The sequence below is a fragment of the Prionailurus viverrinus genome, chromosome B3, assembly GCF_022837055.1.
Source record: "Prionailurus viverrinus isolate Anna chromosome B3, UM_Priviv_1.0, whole genome shotgun sequence".
In the NCBI taxonomy this organism is placed as follows: domain Eukaryota; kingdom Metazoa; phylum Chordata; class Mammalia; order Carnivora; family Felidae; genus Prionailurus; species Prionailurus viverrinus.
Genome location: NC_062566.1, coordinates 9,421,439 through 9,448,022, shown reverse-complemented (window position 1 = coordinate 9,448,022; position 26,584 = coordinate 9,421,439). Strand labels below are relative to the sequence as shown.

General features: G+C 40.8%; 1 long non-coding RNA gene across 3 annotated transcripts in view; it reads right to left on the bottom strand.

The window, feature by feature from the left end:
- Positions 1–16,689: 16,689 nt before the first annotated feature.
- Positions 16,690–26,584, bottom strand: part of LOC125168571 (uncharacterized) — an 85,296-nt gene continuing 75,401 nt past the window's right edge. For 2 of the 3 annotated variants that reach the window (XR_007153201.1, XR_007153203.1), the window contains exons 5-9: positions 23,588–23,720; positions 22,662–22,743; positions 21,707–21,891; positions 17,347–17,509; positions 16,690–16,748 (exon numbers count right to left, since the gene is read on the bottom strand). This is a non-coding gene — a long non-coding RNA (uncharacterized LOC125168571). The remainder of the gene's footprint in view (positions 16,749–17,346; positions 17,510–21,706; positions 21,892–22,661; positions 22,744–23,587; positions 23,721–26,584) is intronic. The other variant, XR_007153202.1, reaches the window with a different exon arrangement.

Below are 26,584 nucleotides of genomic sequence, written 5' to 3'. Positions count from 1 at the left end.
GAGTAGAAAAAAAAAAGAAAGAATGAAAATCACCAAAAACAAGAAAGAAAAGAGGGGCATTATTACAGATTCTATTGAAGTTAAAAGGATAATAATCAGATATTCTGAACAACTGTTTGCCAACACATTCAACAGCCTGGAAAAGATGACAATTTATTTGAAAAAGACAACCTTCCAAAAGGTCAACAAGAAGAAATAGAAAATTTTATAGTCCTATGTATTAGCCAACTCAGGTTGCTATAACAGAACACCACAAACTGGGTGGTGTGAACAATAGACATTTATTTTCTCATAGTTGTGGGTGCTAGAAGTCCATGGTCAAGGTGTCCACTAACTTGGTTTCTGGTAAGATCTTTCTCTGTGTCTTGCAGATGGTTGTCTTCCTGCTATGGCATCACATGGTCTTTTCTTGACACTTTGGTGTCTCTTTTTTTTTTTTTATAAATTTTTTTAATGTTTATTTATTTTTGAGACAGAGAGAGACAGAGCATGAACAAGGGAGGGTCAGAGAGAGAGGGAGACACAGAATCTGAAGCAGGCTCCGGGGTCTGAGCTGACAGCACAGAGCCTGACATGGGGCTCTAACTCACGGACCGCGAGATCATGACTTGAGCCGAGGTCGGCCGCTTCACCGACTGAGCCACCTTTGGTGTCTCCTAATAGGGCACTAATACTATCAGATCAGGGACCCATCCTTTTGACCTTATTTAATCTTAAATACTTTTAAGAGTCTGCATCCCCAAACAGCCACAATGGGGGTTTAGGACTTCAACATACAAATTTTAAGGAACACAAACATTTACTCTATAAAACTATATCTATTAAAATGTTAAATATAAAATTTTTAAAGTTTCTTATAACCCCCCCCCAAAAAAAAATAACACAAAGAAACAAACAAAAAGAATCTCTCCAGGCCCAGATGCCTTTAAGGGTGATGACTTTCAAACATTTAATTAGTAATTAATACCAATGTCACATAATATCTTTCATAAAATTGGAAGGAGGAAAGATATGCTAATTTGCTTTATGAGTTCAGCATAACGTTGACTCCACAACATTAAGAACTAGAATATATAGCATTATATAAAAATCTATATCCGGCCCAAACATACTTTGTTCCAAGAAGGCAAGATTAGTTCAACATTCCAAAATTCACTTAAATTCACCACATTATTGGCATAAAGGAGAAAAATCAAGTGATTATCTCAGTAAATGCAGAAAAAAATATCTGATAAAATTCATCAGTCATTCATTATAAAAACTTACAGAAAATTAGGAGTATTCTCGGTCTAATTAAGGGATATCTACAAAAAATTCACTTAATCGTGATACATTTGATGTGTTCATCTAAGATTGGAATGTCAGTAAGGAAGTTCATTCTATAGCTTTTATGCCATTTTTCTTAAAAGATGAGCCAGTGTAATAAAAAGTAGAAATAGCACAAAGAATTGAAAGGAAAATGGAAAGCTGTCATTATTCACAGAAAATAAAATTATTTCAAAGAAAATCGTAAAGGAATACCAAGAAAACCCTTAAACTTAGAATTAATGATAGAATATAGCATTATTGCAGGATTCTGGGTCAATATATAAAAATGAATGACATTTCTATTAAACGTTAGTACTTTACAAATAATAAAATATAATTTAAGATGCTGCTATCTACAAAAAAATGAGAATAAACCAAAATATTTAGAAATAGATTAGACAAAAAGATGTATAAGATTTGCACACTGAAAACTAATCAATAAATTTAAAGATAAATCAATCAAGATGACCAAATAAAGAGGGCTCAGAGTTTTTAATGTGACAAATATCTCTCAACTGAAAGTATAAATTCAATGCAACATGCATCAAAGTCCCAGCAAGCTGTTTTTAATATAACTTATCAATTTGATTCTAAAATTAATATTAAAATTCAAAGCTGAAACAATTTTGAAAATAAAGCAAAATATTGGCAAATTTGAAGAGTTATGAAGCTATCATAAAAATCAAGGCCACATTAGGCTTGTGGAACAAAATAGAGACTCTGGAAAGAGAGCCACACGTATACAAGCCACCAATTTTCAACCAACGTGCTAATATAACTCAAGGTGGAAAAGGATAATAGTTAAAAATTTGTGTTTTGCAGTTTTTGAATGTTTGAGAAACCATGTTAAAACTCAGAGATCTTATTATTGGAAATTTCAGGGAAAAGTTATAACTATTGTCAAATGGGAATACATTTTGAAGGAAAGCTTTCCTCAAGATTTTTCACATATGAGCTGTCAAAATTAGATTTTTCAGGGCATTTTTAGGGCAAAAGTAAGATTTCAGGGCATTTCAGTTGCTCTTGAGAAGTAAAATATTCTTCCCTCACTCATTAACTTGTTTGACTCCTGGTGAATTACCGTTTGTAGCTTTCTCAATGTGAATGTTTTATGTCAAATAACCTCACATTGATTTTTTTTTCAACGTTTTATTTTATTTTTGGGACAGAGAGAGACAGAGGATGAACGGGGGAGAGGCAGAGAGAGAGGGAGACACAGAATCCAAAGCAGGCTCCAGGCTCTGAGCCATCAGCCCAGAGCCCGACGCGGGGCTCGAACTCACGGACCGCGAGATCGTGACCTGGCTGAAGTCGGACGCTTAACCGACTGCGCCACCCAGGCGCCCCTCACATTGATTATTTCTTTCCCCAATGTATTGATGCGATTCACTACTTTTGATTGTCTTAAGAGCATATTCCTACAGCAGGATTGCTAACAATAAGTTAACTACACATAGAAGTCACAGTGAATCACGTCGATAAGTTCTCATAGATCCAGACCGAGTGGATTCCCAACTCATCCCCTATGGTAGGTCGCTCAAATGACTGGAGCCACCCCAATGCTATACCCAACACAAGGGAAAATGTGAACAAGTCAACGTCAAAGAAGGAAGAGAAATCGCAACCCATTGAGACTATGATATCTTTTGCAAATTTTACAAAATCACATGAGCCAATGCCGGGTACCTTCCTTGGCCTTTTGAAGGCTTACGCAAGTGCAAGGTCCTGAGGCTGATGCCTCCTTAGCTTGCCCATGAATCAGCCTCTGATTTTGCCTGTATCTGTTTCCATCGACATTGCCATCTATAGATGCACTAAAAAGATATAACATATCTATATTTTCATCCATATTTATGTTCCATAAATCCTCTCCTAGCCAGCACAATGCCCTATGCCTAAAATAGTTTCTTACTTATGGTAAGCACAAGATATGAGCTTTTAGAATTAGTTGAATTGGACTGAATTTAATTGACAGAGTGTAAAAAATTTAATTGGATCAGTTCTTATTCTTTTTATGCCTTATGGCAAAATGAGAAGAATGTAGGGTTTGGAATTGCTTACTAGCTTCTTCTTCTTCTTTTTTTTTTTAGGGAAAATTATTTTTCCTCTCTTAGATTCTGTTTTCTAACCTGCAAAACGGGGGGGAATAATACTCTGCCAGAAATTGCTAAATGTCTCCCAATATTCCTTCTCGCCTTCTTCTACAGGAAGACAAGTCCTGGTTTTAGCTGGGCACATGGCTGCCCAGAATAAAAGCTACAATTCCCAGACTGCCTTGCAGTTAACTTCAGATGAATAAGATGTAAATGTCATGGAACTACTTCCCCGAAACTTTCTGAAAAGAGTGCTGAGGCCGGTCTTGTTTTTCTTCTTCATCTTGACACTCCAAATGCACATGCGATGCTAGAGCTCTACCCGCCATCTTGGAACATGAGGGAGAGGACCACATCCTCAGGGGAAGAACAAAATAGTCTGAAAGGCTAGTCATTGAGGAGCTAGACATTCAGGGGTAGAGGCATACTGTCAATCCTGAGTTGCTCACCTCCACATAGTTTTGTTTCAAAGAAATATCACCCTAGCTTATTTAAATTGCTATTATTTTGAGCTTTGTTGCTTGCACTGACTTTAATACAAACAAGCGCTTTGCAGGATCTCTGAAGACTAAATATGCAAAGTGCCTAGTACAGTGCCCTGCAGACAGTTGATTTTAATATTAACAGCTGCTCAGTGTTTTCTTATCTGGATATTTTTGCCAGCCCAATGAGATGGCCCTCAAAAGTATTATTTATATTCCTGATTCTAGCTAGTAAATATCCTCATTCCTTAATTATCTAAAAATAAGACTTCTTAATGATATCTATGCATTAAAGTCTCTAGTCTGATCTATTTTATGAACTGTTAGGAGGAGAACATTCCAGGATGGGATTACTATTTTGCTACTGTGTAGACTTTTCAGAATGTGCTGGTGTATAATTTTGCCCAGCATATAATTTTCATCCTATTTTCTATTTTTTCATCTTGCTGTTGTCAGCTATAACTTAGAAAACATCTTTAAATAGATATCTGGAGGAAAAAAAGAGCACTGCATTTTTTTTTTAAATTTACATCTCAGGCATCTGTGTACAGTTTACAAAATGACCAAATTTTATCCTTATAATGGAGGTCTCTGAAGTTGGCTTGGAGAGGGCCAATGTCAGAATCTCCATGAAATAAAAGAAAACTATGGTGTTATTCTTTTACCCCAAGATGTGAATTTAATTCATATTATCTTTTTTAATGGAGAAGATGACACACACGTTCAGTCCTAATTTCTCAGATCCCCATTTTTCATGAAAGTTTTCTTCAGCTACCATGCAATGGATTCTTTCTTTCCTTTCTGATACCTTGTGTGGCTTCATTATCCTGCTGAGTTCTTTGGGTCATGACTTATAGCTCTTTTCCACCACACACACACACACACACACACACACACACACACACACACACAATGCAAATAGAGTCTAAGGCAGAAGAATGATTTTCCAGGAGCAGGGGCATGCTACAGAATGGAGTTCCTGCCTTTTGGGAGTTAGCTCCTTCTTCAATTATGGTCCTGCCACTCCTCTCCTAAGGAGCCCCACGAAGTGTACTTGTTAGAGAACACACAGCATCACATCAGCTCAGGAAGGGTCCCCCCAAATTAATCTCGCCTGGTACATTAGGAAACACTTCGCTGACATTTGCTGTCCCTGTCAGCCCTAATAAAGAGATTTTTACCTGTATTTGCCTATTCAACACTTCAGTCCCTCAGCCAATTTTGGAAATTATTTCTGATTTATGGCTCTCTCACAGGCGGGTGTCACCCTGCCTGTCAATTATGCCTCAAAGCAAATGCTAAGTGAATGCTGGCTGGTAAAATTAATAAGGGAAACCTTTATTCAAAAACCTAGAAAGAAGCTTGTAAAGGGGATCATTCAACCAAGCAGTAACTCGGTGCCTGCCTGTGATATTTATAAGCGAGATAGAGTTATATGGAGAATTCAGTCACACACAGAAGGGAGAAATGTGGTCCCTCCTCGGTCTTGGAAGCTCAGCCACTCTGGAGAACATGAAGACCATTGTGATAGAAGTTCAGTGGTTCAGTCCCTCTGATGCTTCAGGGCCTGGGTCATGCCCATGCTCTGCAAAAGGAAACTGGTTTTTCTCCAGTTGGTCAATACAAACTGTTCAATTTCAGTGCAAATCCAAGAAATGGAAAGATACCACATCATTCTGTTCTTTTAATTATTATTTTAAAGATTACTAATATGAATAATAGATGCCCTAGTTTATATGGTTTTCAGATATTTGACATTAGAAAACTTACTGCTATTAAGTACGTTCATGACTGAGTAAAAGGAGTCCACTTAAGCACTAAGGTGACTTATTTCTGTCCACATTTACAGCAACAGGGACCACTGGCCTCATCTCTCTGTATACTCCAGTCTCCCGGTCTCTCGGATCCTCAAAGTTGTTTAGTTCCTTTGCACCCAAGGCTTTTGTGCATTCTACTGTTTCCACCATTAGTAATGGTTTCTCTCCATATTTTTTTTTTCCCCTGGAGAGCTCAAACTCCTCTTCAGGCCTAGGTCTGGTGGTATTCACTCAAAGAAACTGTCTCCCCAGTCTATGTAAGTGTTCATTTTCATCTCCTACCCCATCCTTTCCTTTTGCTTCATGACTTGTATTAGTAATTATGCATCCATTTGTGAGACTGTTGGCTCTGTACTTGTTGCTCTCAGTAAACTTTAAGCAAGATGAAGGCAGACTCTGTGATTCTTGTTCAGTTTTGTCCAAACCTCCAGAATATGATACAGTCCTGGCTCATCAGAGACTCAGAAGATATTACTGAACTCATGGCTGATGAAAGAAGGACAGCTTTTTAAATCTTGGGCTGGATCTGTACGATCCTTAGTCATTTGGAGTCTGAAAGTATATCCTACCATATTCTTGTTTTGCTTTTCTGCATAAATAATAGGTCTACAAAATACATTCTAATATTACTGCCTGAAATAATCCTCGCCATCTGAATATGCTATTGTCAGTAGGTTGATTATCACATATGCCTCTAGCACATTTTTTCCTGCTTTATAGTAAGGTTGTTAAATGATCTGTTAATGAAAACATAGTGTCCTCAAAGTTGGAGAACCACATCAGACTTACCCAAGGTTCCTCCCTGAGGGTGTTTGTATGGAGGTATTCAATATTTTCTAAAGCCCAGCATCACTTTTACTCTGCAGAGCTAAATTGTAGTGGTTTTAGTTGTTCATTTGACAAGCATCAATGAGCAATGTAGTAGGTGCTAAGCATTTAGCATGACCATGTAATACCAGAGATGAAGGGTATCCTATATACCCTTGGAGAGCTCACAGTGCACATGACTGCCATTAGGACACATCCCAGTATGTCACTGATTGCATTTATATTTATGTCTAAGGTATAGATATCACTGTGGAAACAGATCCCGGTACATCATAGGAATACGAAGTAAGCTCCAATCTCACAGTCCCACTGTCTCCTAAACTTGGAGATGACCCTATGGGGACAAACTTCCATGGCCAGGAATGCTTATCATCTGGGAAGCGTTGCACACGTATCTATTGAATGATGGAATGAGTGATTTGAGCACATCACTGAATTACCAAACTCTACTCCAAACAACCTGAAGAATTTTAGAGGTTCATGGCTTTAGTGCTTTCTCTAAAAGAAAGAAAACATCATGTTGATGCTTATTTCCAGAATAATACTGAATTCACTTTGGTTGACTCCTACAGAATGTTTTTTAGCATTGTACAGTTGTTCAGTGCCAGCTTTCTAACACATCTCTTCAGTATTTTCATGGGAAGGCTCTGTCAAGTTTCCTCCCTTTAGAGAGGCAGAGGAATGCAGCGGAAGATGGTATTGTATTTGAAGCTGTGCTTCACATCTGCTGCTGCCTAACTAGATCAAGCACCTTGCCTGCTCCGTCTTAATTTTCCCATCTTTAAAATCAGGGGTGACTATGAAAACCCAATGAGTCTTTAAAACGTATAATGTGCTGTGGCAATATAAAGTATAAAGGTCATTGTTGCTATTCATAAAGTCTAGTGATTTCAGGTATTATATTCCTCACTCTAAGCAAAGTACACAGTGCCCTCCCTGACTTTAATCCTTCCTCCCTTTCTCTCATACCCGAGAGCACTTTCAATAGATTGTTTTCATCATGCCCTAGGAGTCAAGGAAGAAAAAAAAACAAACTAAAGAAGAGAAATTTTACTAGATGGGTTAAACCAGAAAGGAGAAGGGAGGGGGGGGCGGGGAATAATACTTTATTAATTCATTCAACACATTCTTATTTTAGTCATTGATCACCCAGTATGTACAAAGGGTTGTTGTAGATACTGAGGATACTAAGTAAAGTGGAATCTGTCTTCGTACCCATGAAGGTTATTAGTAGGTGCTACAGAATGCAAATTCTGAATTAATTTGTTTCCTCACACACCTTGATTTCCTCCTGGTCCACCTAATCACATTGATAGGTTAAAGATGCATCTCTTACAACTGAGAAAAGTAGTACTATTGGCCAGGCCAGGATGAAACTAAGACAATGATAGTCATGTCAACTAATGAGATGAGTTTTTAAAGGTAACCCAAAGGTCATTTTATTCCAACTCCTCATAGTAGAATTGAGGCCTTTGTACCCTAATGGTGTTTCATCCACATGTACAGTTAGGGAGCTTCTATTTATTGGTGGCTACTAGTACTCAGCACTTTGGCACTTCTTATAATGTCTTAAGGAATCTTAAAGAATATAAAATGTTGTATTTATTTTTCCCACACACTCAAATTATTATAATTATAATCTCTCAGAGTTAATAAGTAGAATTGTAATATATATGAATATCTATGGAAGGATTCCCAAACATGTGGTTTTTATTGGTTGTGATCAAAAGAATTTTACTATTTTTTATACAGTGGATTGTTATACAGCCATAAAAAAAGAATGAAACCTTGCCATTGGCAATGACATGGATGGAGCTAGAAAGTATTATACTAAGCGAAATGTCAGTCAGAGAAAGACACAGGCCATACGATTACACTCATATGTGGAATTTAAGAAACAAAGCAAAATAAACAAAAATGGGGTGGGGAAGAGAGAAAAACCAAGAAACAGACTCTCAACTCTAAAGAACAAATTGATGGTTACCAGAGGGGAGGCCGGCAGGGGGATGGTGAAGTAGGTGATGGGGATTGAGAAGGGCACTTGTGATGAGCACTGGGTGTTGTATGTAAGTGAGGAATCACTAAATTCTATATCTGAAACTAATATTACACCAAATGTTAACTAGAATTTAAATTAAAACTTGGAAAGAAAAAAAGTCAGATTTATGATCCAGTGTGTGAGTGCTATTATATGACCACACCCCCCACCCCCCCATACACACACACCGGAAGACCAAGAACTGCTTTGTTGTCTTTTGCTTTAGAAAACCTCATGAGATATGCTGGTGGACAATTCTGCCACCAAATCCACAGTCCACCATTTTGTATTCCATGACTCTGAGAGATCATCACATTGGCACTACTGTGGGAGGGACACAGTACTGCTTAAGTGCACAAGTTTTGGAGTCATATAACTGGGTTCAAAGTCTTATTCTACTGCTTTCTATCTCTGTGATCATTCAAGTTACTCAACATCACTAAGGTCTAACGTCTTCATCGGATGAAGGAAGCCATCATGATGCTCTTCTTACAAAAGTTAACCGAGCTGTGTAACTACGAGTCAAGGTTCTTGATTTCAAATAACAGAAATTTACCTTTGTTAACTCAAGCAGAAAGGAATTTACTGAAAGAATATTGGTTGCTCACAGATTTCAGGGGAATGCCGATGTACTCGAGCTCAGAAAGGAATAAAAGGAGCCAAGTCATAGTTAAGTTATTGTCATGGGAGAGCTCCCTGAGGATACGACTTCTAAATTTTTTTAATTAAAAAATGTTTTCAAAGTTTATTTATTTTTGAGAGACAGAGACAGAGTGTGAGTGGGGGAGGGGCAGGGAGAGAGGGAGACACAGAATCCAAAGCAGGCTCCAGGCTCTGAGCTGTCAGCAGAGAGCCCGACACGGGGCTCGAACCCACAAGTCACGAAATCATGACCTGAGCTGACGTCGGACGCTTAACCGATTGAGCCACCCAGATGCCCCAGAGGGTACCACTTCTAGTGCCCATCTTTAGCAAAACCTACCAGCTGTTCCCATGGACTGTAAATGCGCTTCCCTTGAATATCCCTAAGGGATTCGGCTTGCCCGTGTCTTAAGATTTCTGGCAATTCCAGACAAAAGTTTCTTTCGGGAGAAGTCATATGGCCCATGCCAGATGACAGCGACCAATAGCCGTCTTCCGTGAGTCACACCCCTCAACAGTGTTGGTATTCTCGCCCTTCTATTTGAAAGATAAGGAGACTAAGATATAGAGAGGTGTAGTAACTTAGCTATCAAATGACAGAGCTATCAAAGATTCAAAGGCATGACTAAGATCTCCAATACTTTATTTTTTTTTCAAAACACTGTGCCCTGAAAGTTGGGCTATAGTTCCAAATTTCATGTTCCACCTGCCTTAGTGCTTACCACTGGGAGGACTAAGTATACTCATTCAACGTAAGCAAATAAGATTAGAACCACTCCCCTTCCTCCAAGAGTCACCCTCTCACACCAAGCTGATGTAGACTTATATAGTTTGCTTGCGGCAGATGCAATTTTAAAGGGAAAGGGTTTGGGGTATGGATGTATAGATATAAATAAAGGTACATGGAAGCTATCTCATTTGTATAGGTAACAACAGGAAGTTGGTATGCACAAGAATGGAAGTGACGGGTTTAAAATAAAAGAGGCCCTTTTGTACTTAACATCCATTTCTGAACCCCTGTATCACAACCTTCTCATACGAGGTCGGTAAGGTTCTGAAGACAGGTTTCGAACGTTGCAACGGGTTTCTTTGCCTGAACATGAATGCTAATCTCTTCCCTCTCTTGCAAAGGGTACCAAGCCCCTGTTGGGTCAACAGATCTGCGTCTGGAATGCATCTCTGTCATGTCTGTACCTTCTAATTCCAGAGCGATTATGATGGACTGTAAAAAGTGTGTGATTAATAAGCAAAAGTTTTCGAATGTCAGTGAGGAATAGAATGCCTTATTTTTGTATATCTCTGGAATCCCAGATTTTATTTTACTTTAGGAAGCCTTATCTTTCTACAAAATCCAAAGCTCTGGGAACACATAACCAAGAACAACTTCCCAGCTTCCTGGCACTGTGAGGCTTTCGAGATCTCCACAGTTAGATGGATGTCAGATTCCGAGGAAAAAGGAAAAGGGAGGGCTAACATCCCCAAATTATGTAAAGTTTTAGATTAAACATCTCCTTCAACTGACATATTAAATACTATCACCAAAGCCTCAAAATATCTTGCCTTGTTGTTGAGTTTTGATACATGTTAGTTCCTTTAAACAGATCATTTCTATGTTCACCACAAAAGCTCTGGAAAGAGTATTATTTTCACTATTTGCTCGAGGGGAAACTGGACATCAGAAACACTGAGTAGTCACCCCACTTCTGATACTTATTATGTGTCTGGGGCTGGATTTGAACCTTTTTCTCTAATGCCAAAGTCCACGTTCCTGTGTCCTGTGGACACATGCACGTATACAAGCCTGAAGCTAGAGTAGGGCCATTTCAAATTTAGAAGACATACTCTCTCTTGGGGCACCAGGGTGGCTCAGTAGGTTAAGCATCCGACTGTTGGTTTCGGCTCAGGTCATGATCTCACAGTTTCGTGACTCTGAGCCCCACGTCGGACTCTGTGCTGACAGTGTGGAGTCTGCTTGGGATTCTCTCTCTCCCTCTTTCTTGGTCCCTCCCCCATTTGAGCTGCCTTTGTTTCTCTCAAAATAAATAAATAAACTTAAAAAAAATATACTCTCTCTCGACAAATTATTAGTAGGGGAGAATCAAAGGGAATGGGGAAAGGAAAAGGGAACAGATCAGCTGTTACTGGCAAATTCGTAAGAGGTTAGGGGAAGAAGAGGTATCTGGGGGGAGACAATATTCCAGTGAATTACATGTGTGAAGTGTATCACTCAGGGACAATGTTGTCTCAACATGAACATTTTAAACCAGTTCTACATGCCCCATGTTGCTTGTCAGCAGAGATATGAAAGGGATAAATATAACCCTTGGGGTTTCACAGCTTTGCACTTTGAAGAAATCAGCAATCTTTCTCCAGTTATCAAAACCCAGCATTTCTTGTCGTGATGGCTGTAGCATCCTTTGGAATTACTCAAGTGGAGGCAGCGCATGCTGGAATAAATTGGGGGCTTTTAAGAAATGAAAGCCTGGTTTCATGTGGATCAAAAGCTGCCAACACAGAATTTCCCTTTCTCTTCCCTCTTATCCGTCGGGCTACCTTCACCGACATTCGTCTCCAGCCACGTAGCTTATTCTGCCCTTAGGTTGGCAGCCTGCTGCCAACAGACTTGTTCTCTGTGGGAGAGGATGATTTCTAAATACTCTTGTTGTGACTTCCTCCCGATCCGACTAGATGTGACATCCGGGCTAGACAGGGTGTGGTTCCCGCTGATCAGAACTTTCAGTGTGGGACGTTTTGCTTGGCTGTCCGACTCTTTGAAGGGAAAACCAGTTGGTCTTCCCCTCACAGGTTCTGCTCCCCACTCACAGACCAGTCACACCCCTGGTTCCCGGGAGTTGATGGAGCCCCAGGCCGGTGGTGGGTGCTCTGTTGGCATTGATGTGAGTAGCTCCCTGACCTTTTGTCCTTCCTCCCAAATACAGGAAAGAAAGATGAGGCGTAAGCGGAACCAATAGTACTGAGAAGCAACCAAGATTCTTAGATACCTGGTCTTCAAGATTTATTCCTACCTTAGAGGTGTTGTAGTCGCTTGCTCAACTGTACTTGGAAACTTTTATCCTTAATACTTGGGCACCTCCGTCCTTCTTATCTATTTGGCTCACAGGTGAAATGTGACTTTCCTTAAAGGACCGTCCTGAATCAGCCAATTCAAAGTAGCCTTTGACTCTCTGGATCCACTCACCAGCATCGCCCTGTTTTATGTTCTTCAGGGCACATATCACGGTTGAAACTCTCACCGTTTTGTTTGCTTCTTGTCTATCGCACTACAAGGCAAGTTTCCTGAGGAAAGGAACTGTATCTTTTTTCTTTCAGTGCTGAAATATAGTCAAATTGTTAAATAAATAATCAATGCCAGGTTCTTCGAAATAGTTCTGTGATCTTTCTTATTTTTATTTCTACTTTCTTTCACACATACGCAAAAAGATGATTATTATATAATTACAGGATATAGGGTTCCGTGATTAGGGTCACAATTTTCATGACGGCTGGTGTCGTGTTATTTTATTTATTTATTTATTTATTTTCAACATTTATTTATTTTTGGGACAGAGAGAGACAGAGCATGAACGGGAGAGGGGCAGAGAGAGAGGGAGACACAGAATCGGAAACAGGCTCCAGGCTCCGAGCCATCAGCCCAGAGCCTGACGCGGGGCTCGAACTCCCGGACCGCGAGATCGTGACCTGGCTGAAGTCTGACGCTTAACCGACTGCACCACCCAGGCGCCCCTGGTGTCGTGTTATTTTAAAAGCCCGTGATAGTAAATGATAATGTAAGGTAACCCCTCAGCATCCATTTTCCAACAAAAGTTATGGGCCAGTTCCCTTTATTGTATGGAATTAGATCACTTTCTTTTTTCTGTTTATCAACATAGAGATTTTATTATTCTTGACTTCCCTCTAAGAGGTAAACTCTGATATAAGAGCGATCGTGTTCACTTTTGTTCCCCACTGTATCCATACCTAGCTTGGTTCCTGGAGCAAGGATTCTCTCAACATACATCAACATGTAAAAATGAAGGATAAGGTAAGAACGCTAACGTTTTGCCTGTGTCCCATTTTCAGCTGGGTTTCCTTTTTTTTCTTTAATTTTTTTTCTTTAATGTTTACTTTTGAGAGAGAGGGAGAATGGGGGAGGGGCAGACACAGAATTTGAAGCAGGCTCCAGGCTCTGAGCCGTTGGCACAGAGCCCTAAGCGGTGCTCGAACCCACCAACTGTGAGATCATGATCTGAGCTGAAGTCCCACGCTTAACCAGCTGAGCCACCCAGGCACCCCTGGGTTTCTTTTTTTTTTCCCACTTTACTTATTTACTTTGAGAAAGGGAGAGGACAAATGGGGGAGGGGCAGAGGGAAAGGAGAGAGAGAGAATCCCAAGCAAGTTCCACGCTGTCAGCACAGAGCCCAACGCAGGGCTCCATCTCAGGAGCCGTGAGATCGTGACCTGAGCGGAAATCAAGAGCTGGAAGCTTAGCCGACTGAGCCACCTAGGGGCCCTGGGGTTTCCATTTTTGACCAGAGCCCTGGCCTCATTATTCTGGAGCCTCATTCCTTCCAACACAGGCACTGGATTTCTAGCCTTGCCTTCAAAGAAGTCCTGTTGCCTTGGTGGTTCCCCAGGATCTGCCGCCCAAGCCCCATGTTTTTCTCCTTGTCTTCAGGAGCTGGGCTCCAGACCCTGGAGATGACCAGCTTCACTCATCTTCTTGGGCATCCACATGTTGACTGTTGTTGGGTTTCCCTACAGCAGACGGTTGGCATGCCTATCAGGACGAGCCTACTGCTCACTGCCATGCTCTGTTCCATCAGTTCCGTCGTTGAAAAAATGGATCCTCACTGCAGCAGGTGTGAGCGTGATTCTTCTAAGAAAAGGTAATCTGAGGCCCCTAGCTTTTCCCAGTCATAATGCTGTTTCTTCGCTTGACGTGGGGAGAAGAACTTCTCATTGAAAAGAGTCAGCTACAAATTAAGAGACATACTTTCCTGACATTTAGAAATATGCAACACGTACGAATTGAAGTAGGCAAATAAAACAGTCTAAAATTCATAGGTGATATTATCTAAAGATTTCTTAATGAGATCCCCCCCATCCGTAAACTTTTTAAAAACATTACCCACACTATGTATTTGTCTGTATATTATGTACATAGATATTAATGTGTATCTACATGTATATGAAACCTTACCTAAATCTTTACATTTTTTTTAACATTTATTTATTTTTGAGACAGAGAGACACAGCATGAGCAGGGGAGGGTCAGAGAGAGAGGGAGACACAGAATCAGAAGCAGGCTCCAGGCTCTGAGCTGTCAGCTCAGACATGGGGCTCGAACTCACGGACCGCGAGATCATGACCTGAGCCGAAGTCGGACGCCCAACTGACTGAGCCACCCAGGTGCCCCTAAATGTATACATTTTTAAAGGAAGAGCTGAAAATCGAAAAAATAATTTTAGTCCAACAGAAGATCATCATACATGCTCCTTGTGAAGGCTCAGAGATGCACCAGCCATCCCCCATCATTTTTTTTTTTTCCTGAGGGACGATCACTCAGGAAAGTTCAAGATGCATTTCTTCTCCTGCTCCTTGAAGTCACTATTCACACTTGTGTCCCACTGCAGTTTCAGATGCGGTCACCTCTGCAACCCATCAATGGGCAGGGGTATCAGGCATTCAGAGAACCTGACAACTTCTGTGAACACGTATTTTTAGCAGGGCAAAAGAAGGTTAAATTTTGTGGTTGTTTCCATTTGACACACAGAGGAACCCACACAAAATCTGGCTGAGAAGAGAGATAGTTTTCCTGATCTGTAAGATAGTTATCAGAAGGACTGCGGGAAATCAAGGGAGCGATCTGGACTGTGTGTGTATGTGTATATCCGTATGTATATACACATAAATATATATAAAACACGGCTGCCTGGTCATGAGTAAGCAAGCCATGTGTCACTGGCAGCACGTGTTTAATAAAACCTTTGTGCCCGTGCCAAAATCCAGCCTGCCGGTGATGTTCATGGATTGTGTCATCCAACATTATTAGCAAAATGTGTAGTTAACCTAGTGCAAGAATTTTATCACTGCCGTGTATTTGGTACTTGTATATCAGAAAGTTTTTTATGTTCAACCCCAGAAGCTTTTTGAACAGAGAACCTGGATTTTTAAGAGTATGTTTATAGTTAACTAGAATTATTATGCCTCCGTAAATTCAGGGTGGGGAAACAGCCCATGGGCTTCATTTTTAGCTCGTTGGGGCAATTGATTGGTATTTCTTTCTTCCCTTTTTTTTTTTTCCTTCCCAGAAAGGAAAAATGAAACAAAGATCCGTGGGCTTCCCAATCTATCATTCCAGTTCAGAAACGTGCCATTTTTCTCCTTGACCAAAATGCCTCCCAGCTGCCCATTTCTGTCCTAAGCCCAAACAAATCCCAAATAGTTTTGTTCGGTGATAGGAAGACATCCCCAGTCTGACAGTCTGGGTTTGGTGTTCTGCTAACTGCTCAGGATGGCATGAAATAGCCAGTGAGAAATGAAAATTCCCCAGCGACAACACAAGGGAATATTCTAGAATCTGGGGTCCCAACTGCAAAGGAATAAGATACTAGATCCATAGGATGTGTGCTTTGTCAGGCTGCATGTGTTTGCAATTGCCCTCTGTGGTACAATCACTAAGGCAAGATTTCATTTCCCCCTAAACACTGAGCATATAATAATGGCTTTCAAAAGCTCACAACATGAGTCTATGATGTTGAAAGACCAGTAAATTACCATTGATAATTCAAGAGAGATGGGATGTAGCAAGTACAACTTTAAAGGATTTTGAGTTTGAACATGGCTCCGAGGAGGCTACAGTTTTGGCCATGGCTTTCCTTTCTCTACCGCACCACCACCGTCCTACATGGTTGCGAGACTGAACGAGTAATATTTGTGGCCGTTGGTCAATCGTAACATTTTTATCCTTCTAGGCATTCAAGGATGAGGTTAAGTAAATGTGTTAGCCTTCCTTCCTCAAAGATGTACACTTAAAATCATTCGGAAGAGCAAAAGTCTACATGAGCAAGGTAGGCAACATTTGAACTTGATTTTGTCTAAGAAACAAACAAACAAACAAAAAGATCGCATCATCAAGTAAGCTTGGAACTTAGCCAGAGCAACCAATTATAAACTTACCTGAAAATATATCCTTCCTTTCAAAATCACCTAATCATGTAGAAACACTGAACATCAGAGTTGCTGAAATAAATATTTTTATCAATGTATTCATAGTCCACTGTTTGTTATTTGATTTCATAAGTTATTTAAAAGAAAATTTTTTTAAAAAAATTTTTTAAACTTTATTCATTTTTGAGAGACAGAGAGACAGAGCATGAGCAGGAGAGGGGCAGAGAGAGAGGGAGACACAGAATCCGAAGCAGGCTCCAGGCTCCGAGCTGTTGGCACAGAGCCTGATGCGGGGCTCGAACTCACGAATGGCGAGATCATGACCTGAGCCGAATCAGATGCTCAACCGACTGAGCCATCCAGGCGCCCCTAAAAGAAAATGTTTTTAAAATAGTATCATCTATTTTATCTGTATCTTATAATATATTTAAAATTTTTTTTAATGTTTTATTTATTTTTAAGAGAGAGAGAGAGAGAGAGAGAGAGAGAGAGAGAGCATGAGCAGGAGTGGGGCAGTGAGAGAGGAAAACACAGAATCCAAAGCAGGCTCCAGGCTCTGACCTGTCAGCCCAGGGCTCAACACGAGAACTGAGAGATCATGACGTTGGCCAAAGCTGGATGCTGAAATGACTGAGCCATCCAGGCGCCCCCATTCTATCTGTATTTTAGATCATTCCTTAAGAGAGACACCTAGAAGTGTAATTACTTGGCCAAGGGGAATGGGGAGTTGTAAGTCTCTTGATTAATAATGCTAAATTGCTTTTGACAAAAACAAAGTAATTTCAGAAGTAAGAATAATTATTTCATATAAGAGGCTGAATACAAAATATTCAAAATATTTGAATAAATGACCTTACTCTCTAGAGCTTTGGCTAACAAATAAAGGGGCAAAAGGAGGTTTAGGATGAAAGAAGGAAGGAAACTGGAAATGTTTGGGTTTCTGAAGCATTTACATTAATCAACTCACCTTGCAATGAATGGCTGTGTTCATAAGGCACGATGTATCTGCTTAGCAGTTAAAATAGCCAATCATGTAGCATAGTCAAATTATTTTCTTTGTGTTACTCGATCACGCATTTTTAGTGAAAATATTTTGGGCAAATTCTCAGCTCTCAATCAGTATTTTTGACCTTTTGATGAAGAATATGAGAATTTGAAGAAAGCTATTGATTCCCCTAGAAAATGCACATACACACAAAGCTTTGCATCTATTATCAGGTACCCACATATCCCCAAGATATGCTTCGTGCCGTTCCTTTAGGTAGTAGTGGCTTTTGATTAAGAAACCATAAAAATATTATCAGCCCATCCTCAAAACCCTTCAGTAGGAAACTGATGGTGACCACATTTAAACGCTGCATCTGAGTATCTTTCCATTCACAAAATCAGCAAATGCTACCACTTGGAAAAAATGGTAGCAACATTTGGTTGAGTGGGTCTACACATTCTGGGGACACAGATTTCTTTGAGACCTTGATGAACACGATGGAACTTTCTCCTGGGGAGAATTGCTGATACACACGATGAGCCACAACCTTAAAATAGAATTGCTGAATTCCAGTGGATGAGTTCAAGGACCTTCTAAATCTTCTCCTCAGAGTCCAAAGAGTCCAGGCTCGAGGACTTGAGTTTCATTCCCGACACCACTTCAGTTGTACAGGTGAGGAAAGGAAAGTATGGAGCGGTTAAAAGATTTATCCTTACTCCTAAAAGGAGTCGCTAGCAATGTTAGAATTACAATCTATATTTTTGATGCCCCCAGCTGGTGCCATTTTAGACCAATTTTACATATCAGAAAATTGAAATTCAAAGGGGGAAAATTACTTACTTTAATCATATACTGTATGATAAACCGAAAGCAAGAGAGTGATTATACCTCTAGCCTCTGGAGCTTATAGATGGCGTCCTCTCTTCGCCAAGATGATAAATTTGTGTTTGGAATATACATTTGGGAATAGATCAGTTAACCACAGATGATCAAGTTCTTTAACTTGATCAAATAATGCATTTTTACAGAAATACATTGTGATGAACCATACGAACTCCAAACTTAAGAGCTAAACAGGTGTATTTGCATATGTAGACAATTCCCTGTACAGGTGTGGATGTTAGCTTCTCAGTACGTTACCCAATTTGCATTGGCAAATATGAACAGACTTGTCATTGATAGCTTTGCCTTCTGTACTTGAAAATTTGACCCTTCCAGTTCCGAAATAGACAATAATCACCTTGTTTAATTTTTGAGTGTGTAATGTCTACAACCAGCAAAGTTCTTTAAGTAAATTGAACGCCTATTTTGGTTATCCCCTAGGACCACTAATTTGGAAAAAAAAAAGCATATAAAATGGAGATGTAAAAATATCCCAATTTGGTGGCGTCTTTTACATATCCTGGTTTCCAATTTGGTGACACTACAATGAGATGCCACAACTCGTCTGGAAATTCACCTTCTTGAAGCCAATATGTCAATAAATATGTAGACACACAGATCCACAGACCATCCCCTGCTAGCTGTTAAATCATACCATTGCTCTCAAAATCATCAGAGGCAATTTAATCAAACGGTAGTTGGCCATTGGGCAATTCTTTTCCAGGCCTTTAGAAAAATACAGGTCAGTGCTTATTAAAGGAGTATCTTCTTGCATGGTGATTGCTCTATTAATTTCGTATTCATAATCCCTAGTTCTGTCTTTCAAGAAAAGGCTGAATCCCAGCCTACTGAATCAGTACACAGAGGGATAAATTAAAACTTGGAACTATGTTAGGGGCCTCCAGGGTTGGGACTTCAGGAAAGTCAGGGCAGGGAGCAGAGAGGTCATCCGTAACTGAGCTAGGTTCCTTTTTCTTTCCTGCTAGATATATTTAAGGGGCCTATTTTCTTAAATACCCACTTCCTGTCACTCATGCTATGGAAACTGTGACACTTCCTCCACTCAAGATGACTTTTGCATCCATTTCAGAACTTGAAATAGAATGGAAAAGGACTTCTCAGGACTCTATCAATCGTCCTGCTGCTGGACAAAAAAAAATGAAGAAAAGGCTTAAGTACAAGGAATGACTCTTTAGATCAGTTTAAAATCAGCTCACGTTGCTATGAATGAACTAAACTGGCCACGAGTATGTTTCAGCGATCATATGCTTCTTTTTACAGAGCTCATCCAAGCCTACCTCGAATTGACCCTAATTAAGTGGGCAGACAGAACAACGGACTACTGACGAGGAGGAATACGACTTTGACGATCATGTCTTGCTTGACCAGATTGTGTGATCTTCGGTGAAACTTTTGTTGTACATAGAAAGGAGAGAAAGAAAATATTCTTTGCTTTTGCACGTAGAGGTACATGTCACCATACATCAGACGTCTAGCTCTCTAGGCTTAGACCAATAATGGAAAGGGAAAAGTCAGGTAAGCGAAACAGCCAAGGTTTGAATCCTAGCAATGTGATGATCCTGAGTAAATAGTTTTTCCTCGATGAGCATAAGTTAACTCGTTTGTAAAATGGAGCCAGGGGGGCCCCCACACGCTAGATATTCAGTCAATGATACCCATTATCCTTGAAGATTAGGAGGCCTTTTTTTTTTCTATTTTCATATAAACTTGGGATCTATTACAGCCTGGAGTTTGGCAGAACTGAGATAACAGACTTAAGTCCCAAATACAAGAGAGAACCAAAGTGCTTCCAAAAGATTTGAGAGTTGCCATTACTATGTATCCCCATCCGCATCCCCTTAATACTGTAAATGAGGTCATTGTGCAGCTCCCAAGAATTGTCTATGAAGATGTTTGGAAAAAGCACTCCTGGGAGGTCCCTCGCCACTTGATTGTGAGACGTTCTGCAATGGACACGAAAGTTCCTTTTTGGTGCAGGGACAGTCACAGGTTTTATAACATGGGTGACAGAATTAGTTTGACACAGTGCGAAGGAGATGGTGTCTAATTTCTCTGTGACAAAAGTCAAGTATTTCATTTACTTAATCTCCGAAGAAAAAGTCACTCATTTATTTTTTGACTTAAAAAAAAACCACCTAAAATGTAAGTTTTAGAATATTTTCCAGCAGGTAGCAGAAAACAGCATAGGCTGGTTTAAGCCAGCCTGCAAGCACAATGATTTATTTGAGCTGAGCAATTTTCCATATAATCATGCTTAATATACATTTTTTGGTTGTTGAGATACTACTGCCGGATGAACATGTATACATTTCCAAATTCAAATAGAAAAACTATAAAATATGATTCAAGCCATATGTTTTCTTTCTTTCCTTTAAAAAACTATGTACATAAAATAAATTGGGGCATAGATTCATAGAGGCCTGTATACATTTTATTCAAAAATATTTTTAAAGAGCCAGGTGACGCCTGAAACAAGGCTTTTGTAACACTCCCAAGAGATCCAGGTGACCTTAGTATTCTGCTCCACCAGCCGTGAGGCTGGAAACCTTGGGCAATCCAGCTGGTTCCAGTATGATTTCAGAGCTGGTAGACCCAATTAGGGACATTTCTCCATCTGCTGGTGAGGTTGCTGGTCTAGTTATCACGGATCATAATGTACAGGGTGCACGTGAAGTGGAGAAAAACACTAGAAACATTGCCTGCTGCCCCACCCAGTCTTGATGTATCAGTTCAATACGGAAAACATGTTAAAATATTGAGTCTGACCCCAATTCAGAATTCTCAAACCCCGTCCTCTACAAACACATTTATGCCATCGTTACCATTATCATCATCGTCGTCGTCAACTTCATGGTCAACGTCATCATCCTTACCGTCTACTGCGCGCCAGGATCTTCCAGGTCTCGCCACGTCTTACACCAATTAGGTCTCCAAGCCACACTGTGAACTAAATATCCCCAGAACAGCGAAGAAGAAACTGACATCTGGAGGAAGCCTTTTGTATTGGACGGTCTTGAATAAGATGGAGACATCGTTGCTCTTTTCATGCAAATTCACTTTGTTTGATGTTTCCACTCGTTTTTTAAACAGGCACGGCAAGTGCCTTCCACACACACATACCAGTCACAGCGTGGACAGGTAGTCAGAGGTCTTCCTGTATAATCCACTGATCTGGGTTAAAATCCCAGCTCTGAGGGGCGCCTACGTGGCTCAGTTGGTTCAGCATGCGACTTCAGCTCAGGTCATGGTCTCACGGTTTGTGGGTTCAAGCCCCCCCACACTGGGCTCTGTGCTGGCAACTGGGAGCTTGGAGCATGCTTCAGATTCTGTGTCTTCTTCTCTCTGCCCTTCCCTGCTCACGCTCTGTCTGTCTCTCTCCCTCTCAAAAAGAAACATTAAAAAAAAAAGAAAAAAAATCCCCAGCGCTGATACTTACCTACTGACTGATTGACTTTGGGCATGTGGCTGTTAACTTCTTTGAGTTTCATATTTCCCATTTAAAGATGAGAAAACTTAGACCTTCTTAATACTAAACATAACAGTGCCTCAAAGAGGATAGGTCTCAGTAAAGCAGTTTGGTTGTTATTTGACTTTCTTGTGAGTGAAGATCCACAGTTCTCTCTGAGAAGAAAGAGAGACGGTCATTGACAAGAACTTTCACAAACACAACTACTTTTTATTCACTTGCTTAAAAACAATGGACAGGCCTCCAAATGGTAACTCTGAAGGAGCTGAGGGAAAAATTATCAGTCTGGTGCCATTAGGATGTCTCCATTCAAAAGAAGCCAGAAGGCACTGCTCTGACCCGTCCCCTGGGTTAGAGGGTAATTCTGCTTCTCAGTAACCCACTCATTCCCCAGAGCCCATTTACAAAACCCGAGGCCCGACCGGGCTGCTGCCCCAGGAATCTTCCCATTTCTGGAAAATGGGGATGGACATCATCAAAATTCATCTCCCCAGAGGGAAGAAGCCCAGTGGTAGGTCTTTTGCCTTTTAAAGTGAAAAAAAACAAAACAAAACATATTTTTACTATTGGCGAATACGTTTTTGCCAGTTTGCACTTGGGAAGGCATACATACATAAATAGGGAGTTTCCTTTTCCCTGAATAATTAGGAGAAAAACATGTAGCTTTCGGTCAGGGCACATCTGCTTCAGTTTTCCAGTTGTGTATTTAAAGGGAAAGTTGTCGGAAGGAAGCCATTCCTTTTGTGCACCCGCTCTATGCCAGAATCCTTATTCGCTGTGATACATAGAAACATTTCACACGATCCTCTGTAAAAGCTATTATTATTTCCATATGGTAACAACAACAATTTTATTTGGCATTCGTAATCATTTTATTTGCAAATAGATGTGTTTGTGTGTATTTTTAATTCAGACTTGCACTCACAAGGCATTTGATATGGCTCATCCCTGATTTCCAAGATGGGGAGACTCGAAAATGTTAAACGCCTTGCCTTATCGGATGGTACCTGCCCAGGGACACAGAAGGCTAAGTGTTACAGCCGGGACTTTTGGGGTCCAAGATCCATTCTCCTCCCCACTGTGTACCACTTCCTTATCAGTGAACGTCTAAGCTGCTCAGATTTCTGTTTCTTTAATCCAGAAAGCACGCTGGCAGAGCTAAGGCAATTCTGTTTGATCTGTTGTAAGCGTTACTCGCACATTAATACCAGGCCTCGCAAGCAGGATTTATTTTGATCGCTGGACTCACCGGGACATTTGAGGAATGGAATGTTGGGTTGAGCGTCGGTTAAGGAGACCAGAATAGAACCTGGTGCTTCAGAGCTGGATGGGGCTTTGAGGATTGACAGGTCCAGGGCATTTAACCTTGGGTGATTTCTAATGGCCACATGACTCCTTTGCAGGTAAGCAGGCTTAACACAAGCGGGGGGTTGAAATGTGTGTCATTGGGCTTGCCTGCCTGCCTGCCTTTCTGCCATGGGCCATAAGAAGAGTTTCTGCCCCTTCCCCCCGGGGCCCCAGAAGAATTATATATGGAGCAGAACAGAGCTCGAGCCACAACAAGGCAGGAAGCATAGCCCAACTGGATCCGCTGCCTGAAGCAGAACAGCCCAGCTGACCCCAAACCGACCCTCAGCGGAACTGCAGACACAAAAGAAATAAATGCTTTATTGCATCCTCCACGATTTTGTGGCCATTGTTCTGCAGCGGAGGAAGACCGGCAGAGCCCCTGAATATATTTTTTGATGGCAAAGTAGTAAAGCCATAAAATGGGGAACCATAGCCGAGTCTCATGTTTGTAAATCTAAGGATTTAAAGATAAATTAAAAAAAACAAAGGTTTCCAGAATACCTGCTTGGTACTGTTCTGTAGAAATTAAACCTCCTTCAAAATAAGGCTTCGAAAGTACGGACGCTACGTGAAGAGGTGGACGGAGGGCTAAGAATCGCCGTCGTCCCTTATGATGCGGTCGTTCATTCGAGCACTGAAAAAACAAACAAAAAAAGAGCTCTCATTTGTTCATTAATCTATTCAACAAACTGCTATTAAGCGTCCGAGGCAGCAGGTAGTGGGGTTTTTCAGGATGAGCAGCCCAGGTGCCAAAGTGAGCTCTCAGCTTAAAAGAGAGACAGGTTCACACAAACAATAGGTGTACAATGCGAGAAGAGGCTAGAAGGGACATGTGAACGGTGTAGATTGTGAAGAAGGCTTTTAAATAACAATAGCTGAAAAGGATTGTGTACTGACGGCAAATACAGAGCTGATCTGTGCGCTTTGTATCAACTGGCCCATTTCATCTTCAAAACCCTCTGAAATGAAATAGAAATCGCTAATACTGTTTCCATTGCAGAGACGAGAAAACGGAGCTCCACACAGGTTGAATCACCCATCCTGGGTCAGGTATCACGTAACGAGAGTGTGCATTATTTGAGCTGGCGCAGGGCGACTCCAGACCCCCCAGCCACCTGACCAGTACACCACAGCTGGAGATTAGGTTATACCTGAGCCGATTCTTAAATGACACATGGAGAGGGCCGCAGTCATTAGCCAGGCTATTGGGGTACCACCTTGTAGACAGAGTTAGCTGGCCAGACTCCACATCCACAGGGCTGTGTAACCCTGGCTCGATTCGTATGGATGTCGGTATTTACAGGAACCCAAAGCTCTCTCTTCTTGGGGATCGAGCTAAATGGACCAGCAGCCCATCTCTCCTTATTCACAGATAACTCTGACTCACACATTTTCCATCCCTCACCTTCTCTTTACCCTAGGAACCTGCAATGGCCACGTGAATGGGCAGCCAGCATCCTTACTCGGAGCTCTGGGTGTCAACTCCAACAGCTCTTACCTCTAGTCCATCAATACTCTAGGATGACCTTAACTTTGACTTTTTTGCTATCAGAAACCTTGCTACCCGTTAAACCTTAACTATCTCATTCTCTGACCACAAACTCTGGTTCTTATAGCTTTCTAGATCTATCCGGCTTCCATTAAATCTGCACACAATACCATGGCCCTCCGCACCTCAATTTCTTAATTTCTTCTCGTCTGTCCCAAATTTCGTTTCTTGCTCTCCTACGTAGCCTGACTAATGAGGTGTATTTCTTCAGTAACAAGTTCATCACCTTGTCTCCCCACAATACCCGCCCAACGTATCTAAGTCAGTGAATCACTGATGGACCGTTGTGTCTGACTCCAGACTTGTGACTTTTAAACCCAACTAGATTTTGGACCATTCAAGGGGAGATAAAGGTGTACTGAGTTCTCTCTCTCTTCTTGATAGCAGTTATTCCAAAGTTTTAGGTGTGCCACATGTGTGGCCTTGTGTTTCACTGTCTTGTAGCAAATGATCTCATCTGGTACTCTTTGGGGAAAATAGGAGACTTCAGGCTTGAACTCTTTAACTGCCTGTTCTTATACCTACAAAACCCATTCCTTTCATTTTCACCCCGAAGAAAGAGGAACTTCTACCTCTGTCCAAAGCTCATCTTCCATTTTCACGTTGGAGTCTATGTTTTTGGATCTTTTTTGAAAACTCATGCCATCAATGATCTTGGCCCTCTCCTTTACCCTAAACATTTTTTTTCTCTTTGTTGGGTCTTTTCTTTCCAACGTAGACATGTACTAATGTTATGGCTATACTTTAAAACATAATGTAAATAAAACCTTATTGTACCCTATGATACCTTGAAGAAATAATTACGCATTCTCTTCCCCTTCGTACTCGGACCTCTTAGAAAAGAAGTCAACCTTTGCTCTGTTCTTCAGTCCATGACCCACTAAATCAAGCCAAGTTATCACATCACTACCCTGAAACTGCTCTGACCAAGTCACCCAAGACTTCTGAAGGCAAATACACAGAGTACTTTTCAATTCTTTTTTGACCGCTCACTCGTTCTCAAACCGCCACCCACTTCTTCTCCTAGGCTACCATGACAGGGCACCTCTTTGTTTAGCCTCCTGACTCTTTCCTGATTCTTCTTTCTCCTTCTGCTTCTTAGACTCCTCATCATTTTTATTCGCATCAAAAAAAATCTGTTGATTCTGCTCACCCCCTCCTCCTTCTTCCCCTTTCTTCTCCTTCCCCTTCTCCCTCCCTTTCTCCTCCCCTTCTCTACTAATGTCTACTTTATATTCTACCAGTTTCAACTCCTTGGAGTCATCATGCTGATGACGTTTTTTCCCTTTCTTTTAGCATCGATAGTGTAGTAACTAAGAATGCAGACTCAGGCGTCAAATTATTGTATTTACGTTACGGCTCAACTCCTTCAGAGCCATGCAACCATGGGGAAGTCACTTCTCTATTTTACTTTTCAATCATTTTAAACATGTAATTTGTTTGTTTCAAAAATTAAGTGAGTTAAAATCTGTAAAGCACTTAGAAATTTCTGGAACATACTACACATCAAGTAAGTTGTAGCTATTATTAAATAACTGTCCAGAAATCCAATTCAATATTCAAAAACCACTTACTGCCCCCAGATGTCCCATAAGTACCTCAAAATCTTATCCAAAGCTCAACTCATCACATATTTTTACCAGAGAATCTCTCCCTGTGGCTACTTGGTCTGAAAGCTTTGCATCACTGTTTTCAGATAAGAAACCGGGTCTTGTTGTTTGCTGAGATTTTGTTCTCAATCTTCCTGTCCATCTCCCAATGGTTACCAAGTCCTATTATTTCTACTATTACACTTCTCTCCAGTCTGCCTCTTACCTTGCCTCCTACTACCATTGTGTAATGCAGGTTCACACCTTCGATGTGTGTGTTGTGTATGTTGGAGGAGTAGAGGTCTGGACCATTACAACTAATATCCCTTGACCGGGTCCATTCTTCTATGCATTATTCCC